This window comes from Lucilia cuprina, chromosome 6 (genome assembly GCF_022045245.1).
Source record: "Lucilia cuprina isolate Lc7/37 chromosome 6, ASM2204524v1, whole genome shotgun sequence".
NCBI classification, from domain to species: Eukaryota; Metazoa; Arthropoda; class Insecta; order Diptera; family Calliphoridae; genus Lucilia; species Lucilia cuprina.
The window spans coordinates 41,428,362-41,436,988 of record NC_060954.1 but is presented as its reverse complement, the minus strand read 5'-3'; the positions used below and the strand labels follow the sequence as shown (position 1 = coordinate 41,436,988).

The following is an 8,627-nucleotide window of genomic DNA, read 5'->3' as shown; positions in this document are numbered from 1 at the left end:
ATATAGATATATAGATATATAGATATATAGATATATAGATATATAGATATATAGATATATAGATATATAGATATATAGATATATAGATAGATAGATAGATAGATAGATCGTTTGATTGATAGATAGATAGATAGATAGATAGATAGATAGATAGATAGATAGATAGATAGATAGATAGATAGATAGATAGATAGATAGATAGATCGTTTGATTGATTGATATATAGATCAATTGATCATCCCTCAGGATCACTGCTTGGAAAATTCTTAGCGACATCTGTATCCAGAATCTGCAAATTGCTTATATCAGAAAGTTTACCAGAGTAATTTTTTAAAAAGGACTTTATAAGGGGGGTAGAGTCAATTATGAACTGATCCCCACAAAATTTCATGGTAATATTTAGGATCTTAAAAAACTTGTTTTTGTCGAATTTCGTATAATTATTTTGAAGCCATTAATCAGCATTATAGTCCTTTTTAGAGGGGACCTTATACGGAGGTAGGGCCATTTATGGTTCTTTGTCCACCATAATTCAGATTTTAATTTCGGATGTCAAAAAAACTAACTTATGAGAAGGAAATCCTGATAGCAAAGACAGTCCGACAAAGCCTTTTAGAAAAACTTTTTGAAATATAATTTGTAAAATTATAGAAATTGACCACTTCAGATATAAGAAAAACTCCATTTCTTAATCTCAGTGTTAAAAATTACCTAAGTATGCAAGGTAAATAATACTATTAACTTACTGCCAAGTTATTTGTTATAGTGTAGGATTAGTACGCTGCTGAGATATCTTTTAAACTTATAAATTAAATTTTTTTAATTAAAATTAAGAAACAATTTCATTTAATTAAATCTATACAATAAATCTTTGCAGTACTTTGTATAAAAATAGTTTTTTTTGTTTGCATAAATCCTTAGAATTACAAGTATTAAGTTTTTTTCGTTAAAATCCCCATGATTGTTAAAATAAGATAAAATAATAAGATCATGAACATATGCGTCTGAGTTGAGCTGAGGGTATGTAGTTCGTTATGTTGTCTCTTTATTGCTCTATATGTGACAAATTTTTATAACAAGATTATCAATTAAGTAAAACCCACATTTAAAAATGAAAATATTTCTATTGAAGAAAAAAAAAACAAATATTAAATTAAAGTCTTTTATTAAACAATAAGCTTAAAGTCGCTATGATACCCTATAGATTTGAAAGATTAAAAAGGATTGAAATATAGTTTTCAAATATTCTTAAAACTCCATTTTTTTGTATTTATATAACATACAGAACCTAACCTCAAAGAACTAGTAAGGGGACTAGCCCTGTGTATGTTCATTTAACTCTACTATAATAAATAAAACAATTATTTGACCAGTTTCATAATTTGAACATTGTATAAGACTTTTCAAAAAACAAATATTTCACAATCACTTTCGAACTCAACACACAAGCACATCAACTAATCTACCCAACCGACCATCAGATATAACTATAGTCTATCAAAAGTTCGCCTATGATTGACTGCCAGCTAAACTATACATTCTTTCAATTGACTTTGGTAAAGTATAATTCCGTAATAAATCATTAAAATCAACATTAGATCTTTAATAAAAATCTCATTGAAACTTCACATATGGGAACCAAGTACCTGTGAACGAATTGCAGTATTAAATAAATTTTGTCACCTACGCCAAATGACAGAATGTTTCAAATTTAAAGTCTCTTTCAAAACAGTCTTGAAGTTAAAATGTTTTTTACAACGTTATAGTAAATTCAATTAAATTCTCAAACAAGTACTTTGTAACAAGTAAGAGTTTTATACTTGGTTTTGTCGAATCTTATGGACCCATCATCAAAACATGTGACATTAATTTAACGTTAAATTAGAAAGTGATTATCAGCAAGCGAGAAAAGACCTCTTTCCTAGGAATATTGTGGAATATTACTTATGTATAATTGAATTTTTACAACAAAAATACATTAAGTAGCAAGAATGATGCCAAATATCGGAAGACCATGACAATACCAAGCGGGGTGGTTTTGTCGTGGTCTTCCACGACGAGACCTCCGGCGCATAAAAAAAAGACAAAACTAGATTATAGAATAGACTATAGACTAGACTATAGACTAGACTATATACTAGACTATAGACTAGTCTATATACTAGACTATAGACTATACTATTGACTAGCCTATAGACTTGACTATAGACTAGACTATAGACTAGACTATAGACTAGACTATAGACTATAGACTATAGACTAGACTATAGACTAGACTATAGACTAGACTATAGACTAGACTATAGACTAGACTGTAGACTAGACTATAGACTAGACTATAGACTAGACTATAGACTAGACTATAAACTAGACTATAGACTAGACTATAGACTAGACTATAGACTAGACTATAGACTAGACTATAGACTAGACTATAGACTAGACTATAGACTGGACTAGACTGGACTAGACTATAGACTGGACTAGACTATAGACTAGACTATAGACTGGAACAGACTATAGACTGGACTATAGACTAGGCTATAGACTAGACTATATACTAGACTATAGACTAGACTATAGACTGGACTAGACTATAGACTGGACTAGACTATAGACTGGACTAGACTATAGTCTAGACTATAGACTAGACTATAGACTAGACTATAGACTAGACTATACTATTGGCTAGACTATAGACTAGACTATACTATTGGCTAGACTATAGACTAGACTATACTATTGGCTAGACTATAGACTAGACTATAGGATAGACTATGGATTAGACAATGTATTAGACTATAAACTACACTATAGAGTAGACTATAGACTAGTATATTGACTGGATGGCTTACTTCATTACAGACTATAGATTTTTATTAGTTTATAGTAGGAAATTTCTCGAAGGCATGTCTGATAGAATCGACAGACTTGCTGAGTTCTACTAGTACTGCAAAAAAGTAAAATAATAGTGAATTTAATTTTAGAGGATCTACGACAAGTATTACGATTCGTTACATACGTAATGAAAAAATAAAAATACCGCTGAAGTTTTTTATTAGAGCATATACAAATGAACTATAAATAGTTTGCTTGCATGTTGGTTTGTTTAGTTGCAGTTCGGGCCGTCTTGATTGAATGATTGTTTGTTGGACGACAATTATTTAATGACATGTCAACTTAGTCATATTTTAATTAATTACAAATTAATTATTATAATTTACAATAACACTATGTAAATAGAATTATTTTGAATTGCGAATTATTTAAATATAAGCTAAAGAAATTTAAATAAGTAAATATTCATTAAATAAAAGTTTATCGGATATTGTATTTTAAGTAAATATCTTTTATATTACAAAGTCTAAGAGGATTTTTTTTTAATAAATAATACTGATGTTCATATTAATATCTAAGAAGTAGTGTTAAGTTTAAGTGGATCTTATGTGAAACCTATGTACAATTTTGGACCGACAACAGATAGAAATTATATGGTGAAACATATTTCTTTAAACTTGTCGTCTTATTTGCATATTTTCAATTTTTGTGCAAAAAATTCACAGTTTAGTAAAATGATTGTATCATTATTGTCTAACACCCGTTGATTTAACTACATTTATTACATAAATATTTTAATTAATTGTTTATTGTTTTAATAACCATACGTTTGCATTATTATTTATTTGCAATAGTTTTTCATTTACAAGGCAAACCTTTTAAGTCATAATTAATTAATTGAATCATTTGATTTAAATTTATATTTAATGGCTTTTTAAGGTGAACAAAATATAAACGAGTTTAAGTTCTTTAAAGAGTTAAGGAATTTATTTATTTATTTATGGAAATCTTAAAGATTCTGTTAATTTCACAAAAAATCAATAATTAATCCTTTTTCATATAAAGATTTCTCTATAGAATTCCAAGAAGTTATATTTTTGAGTTTTTTGTAAAAGTTGGATGGAACATCTGCTGATGTTGTTGCGATACATCGAAATATTCTGAACTGATCTCAACAACATCTATAATCAAGAATGTAGCCTAATTTAGATTCTGGATAATATGCTGGATTACCGACTATTTTAGTCTGAACTACACACGAATTCATAGTTTGGACTACTCTTAATTAGTCCAAACGTAGACTGATCTATAGTCTGTTCTATAGATATGGTTATAGACTGAATCGTAAAGGGGTGAAGACTAGACTAAGCAGTACTATAGACGGCTTTAGTCTAGACTTTACACTGATCTCTAGTCTGGACATAAACCTATAATACAGTGTATATACCAGTTTAGAATCCATATTATACATCAATTTATCGATCAAATTATAGATAAGTAAGATATAGTCCAGATAGTACAGACTATAGATCTGTTTATAGTCAGTCTATAGTCCAGACAATAGATCTGTTTATAGTACAGACTATAGATTTGTCCATATAGTCCAGATCGGTTTATAGTCCACACTACAGATCAGTCAACAGTACAGACTAAAGATGTGTATATCTTTAGACAGATCTATATTTCAGACAATAGACAGACCTATAGTCTGAACTATAGACAGACCTATAGTCTGAACAATAGACAGATCTATAGTCTGGACAATTAGCAGATCTAAAGCCTGGACAATAGACAGATTTATAGTATGGACTATTGACAGATCTATAGTCGGGACTTTAGACGGATCTTTGGTCTGGACTATAGTCAGATATATAGTCTGCACTATAGACAGATCTATAGATAAATCTATAGTCTGCACTATAGACAAATCTATAGTCTGGACTTTGGACAGATCTATAGTCAGGACTATAGACAGATTTATTGTCTGAACTATAGACAGATTTATAGTCTGGGTTTTAGACAGATTTATAGTCTGGACTTTGCACTATAGACAAATCTATAGTCTGGACTTTGGACAGATCTATAGTCTCGACTATATACAGATCTATATTCTCGACTATAGACAGATCTATAGTCCCGACTATAGATAGATCTATAGTCTGGATTACAGACACCTGGGCTATAGGCAGATCTATAAAGTGGACTTTAAACAGATCTATAGGATCTTTGGTCTGGACTATAGTCAGAGATATAGTCTGGACTACAGACAGATTTATAATCTGGACTGGACTTTAGACAGATCTTTAGTCTTGACTATAGACATATCTATATTCTTGACTATAGACATATCTATATTCTCGACTATAGACATATCTATATTCTCGACTATAGACAGATCTATAGTCTGGACTATAGACAGATCTATAGTCTGGACTATAGACAGATCTATAGTCTGGACTATAGACAGATCTAAAGTCTGGACTATAGACAGATCTATAGTCTGGACTATAGACAGATCTATAGTCTGGACTATAGACAGATCTATAGTCTGGACTATAGACAGATCTATAGTCTGGACTATAGACAGATCTATAGTCTGGACTATAGACAGATCTATAGTCTGGACTATAGAAAGATCTATTGTCTGGACTATAGACAGATCTATAGTCTGGACTATAGACAGATCTATATTCTGGACTATAGACAGATCTATAGTCTGGACTATAGACAGATCTATAGTCTGGACTATAGACAGATCTATAGTCTGGACTATAGACAGATCTATAGTATGGACTATAGACAGATCTATAGTCTGGACTATAGACAGATCTATAGTCTGGACTATATACAGATCTTTAGTCTGGACTATAGACAGATCTATAGTCTGGACTATAGACAGATCTATAGTCTGGACTATAGACAAATCTATAGTCTGGACTATAGACAGATCTATAGTCTGGACTATAGATAGATCTTTAGTCTGGACTATAGATAGATCTTTAGTCTGGACTATAGAACGATCTATAATGTGGAATATAGGCAGATTTATATTATGTACCATAAATTGATATATAGTATAGACTGTTGACTGATCTATAGTCTGGACTATAGACTTATCTATTCTATCTATATACTTGACTATAAACAGATCATTACACAGCACATAGTCTTTATTAACATTCTGGTGTATAGACTATTGACTGTACCGATCTTTATAGTAGGTGTTTGACATATAGTCTAGACAATGGCCTTGTTTATAGTCTGAACTATATTGTTTTGGTGTCGACAGCATCGCATCATGTATCGATGAGTGGTGAGGGTGAGTATATATGGATATGATTGTTAATATCAAAATTTTCGTTTCCCTACAATCACTTTAATTTGCACTTCCGTTTTAGATTCTTTAGCTTTTATCGTGTGAAATTTCATGTCCAGCATCCCTTCCACATTGTTGTAAGTGACTCATATCCACCTTGGCTAGTAGTCATAATCAACATAACTAATGCAGTTTTTAATTTTTATTAATTTTCGCTTTTCATTATTTTATATGCATGTTGTTTTATTTTTACCAAATCTGGAGATGATTTGAAATAATTGACATGAGTTTTGTTTTTTATCTCAGAATTCAAAATGAATCATTTAGCAAAAAACAATATTTATTATTACTTATTGTTTAATTAAAAAAAAGAAAAAACTAAATATTTTTCCAAGAATTGGCCTATTACGCATAACAAACAATTGCAACTTTTAAAGTACTGGGTGACAAAGATTGTTTGCTCTTTTTCTCTCTTACAAATGGAAACTGTAAAGATTTGAAAAGGGATTTGTTGTTAATTTAAAAGAAAAACAAAGAAAAATGTTAATATAACGGCTAAAACAATGAAATTGTAAAGAAAAACAAAAAATATTTAACAGAATACTGTTAAGCAGAGTAGTCGTGGTAAAAGAGAAAACCAACAAGACAAATACTCTTAAATGTTAAATGACTAATGGACTCTTTAAATTTTTATACATTTCGCTTAAACGACTGATGATGATGGTGGTTGGTTTGTTGCTTGTTTGTTTGCTTGCTTGCTTGCTGGGCTCTGACTGAGTGACTGACTGACTCTGACTGAATGAATCGAATTGAATTAAATGGAATGGTTGGCTCGTTGGCACTGGTTGTTGTGTTGTGTTTCGCAGTGTTATATGCTGTTAGTTTGGTTGTTGGTAATACCGCGGCCCGAGTGTATTAAGCGTATTTGTATTAAACAACTGTTTGAAAATAATCAGTTGTAGTTAAACCGTAGCGCCGAACGGTCTAACAATTTTCTGAAGAAAATTTATTTCTTTAAAATTTTTTTCTCTCTGTTCAAGTAAACAAAATAAAGAAAATCTTTTTTTTTAACCAAAAAGAAAATTTTATTCACACACAAATACTACAGCAACAACATACATCTTAAGTAAATTATATATAAAAAAACGTTTGTACATCATTTGTACAAACGTTAGAGTTGGTAGTAAAAAAAAGAAAATATTTTTGTTTTTATTTTTTTGTTAATGATTTGTTGACAAAATTTTATTATTATTTTGTGTGTGTGTTTTTTTTTAATTTTTTTTAAAAATTTTGTCAATTAATTTAAGCCGGAATTTGGTACGTGTGCGTTTGTTTTAGAGTAAGCGGTCCAAGAAAAAAAAAACCAAAAAAAAAAAAAAAAAATAATAAAAAGAATGTTTAAAGAGAAAATATGTTAAAAGAGCAGCAGCATTAAGAAAAAGTTGTGTTTTAATGATAAATTAAATATAAATTTATAATAAATTTAAAAAAATAAAATAAAATTAAAAAATACTAATAACAAAACAAATTAAAAAGAAATACCTGATTATGAAGTTTTAGTTTTATTATAATTATAATTCTTAATCACTTTTTGTTGTGAAAACAAAAAAAAAAAAAAACAAAAATTAACAAAAAAGAATAATACAACAAAATAAAACAAAATATAAATAAATTTGTTGTATTTAGTTAAATTTGGCGCGTTTTTTTCCACATTTAGTTTAATAAAAGTTAAATTAAAATTCCAAAAAAAAAAAAAAATTATATGTGTAAAGTGTAAACTTTCAATTAAACTGGAAAATCTTGTCCACCTCGACGTATGAGTGTTAAGGAATTAATGGTAATTATTTATATATTTGGATTTTTTAACTATTTTATAAAGGAAACAATATGATTTTATTAATAAATTTAATTCAAATGATATTTTTAAGCATCACTATAGTGGGGAGGGTCTCAGCAAAAAATCTTCAAATTTTGGTAATGTGTAATCTAGATAATGTAGTTATTTCATACATTACCTAGTAATAGGTGGTCTTTATCAATAATAATAACACAATTTCTTGACAGGGATTTGTGATAAATTTTCTAAAGAAACACTCCAATTATCTAAAGCAACTATCTAACATTTGTAGATCGAATCATAGTTGATATCAGTATTTAAAAAAAAACGTCGATTTAAACTTTTATGTGAAAATTATTTTAATAAAATCAGTTGTTAATGGAGCACTGAATAAGCGGAAAGGTTTAAGTCCGGTAAAGTCGGCTTAGCACATTTGTAACCTTGCGAACAAAAATAATTAGCTATTTACCCCAAAAGTAAGTAGTTCCACATTGATTCACTCTTACTTGCCTGCTTACCGGGTAAGTAAAGTTTTTCCTTGGGTATTATACGTTTGTGCTGATGTTTGTAACACCCACAACTATAGGTCTTAGATCCACCTTAAAGTATACCAATCTGTTTAGAATCACTTTCTGA

At 29.3% G+C, this 8,627-nt stretch overlaps 1 long non-coding RNA gene across 1 annotated transcript in view; it reads left to right on the top strand.

The window, feature by feature from the left end:
* The first annotated feature begins 7,797 nt into the window (after nucleotides 1–7,797).
* LOC124421035 overlaps nucleotides 7,798–8,627 on the top strand; it is a 35,426-nt gene continuing 34,596 nt past the window's right edge. Inside the window, exon 1 of the long non-coding RNA XR_006941485.1 lies at nucleotides 7,798–7,991. This is a non-coding gene — a long non-coding RNA (uncharacterized LOC124421035). The remainder of the gene's footprint in view (nucleotides 7,992–8,627) is intronic.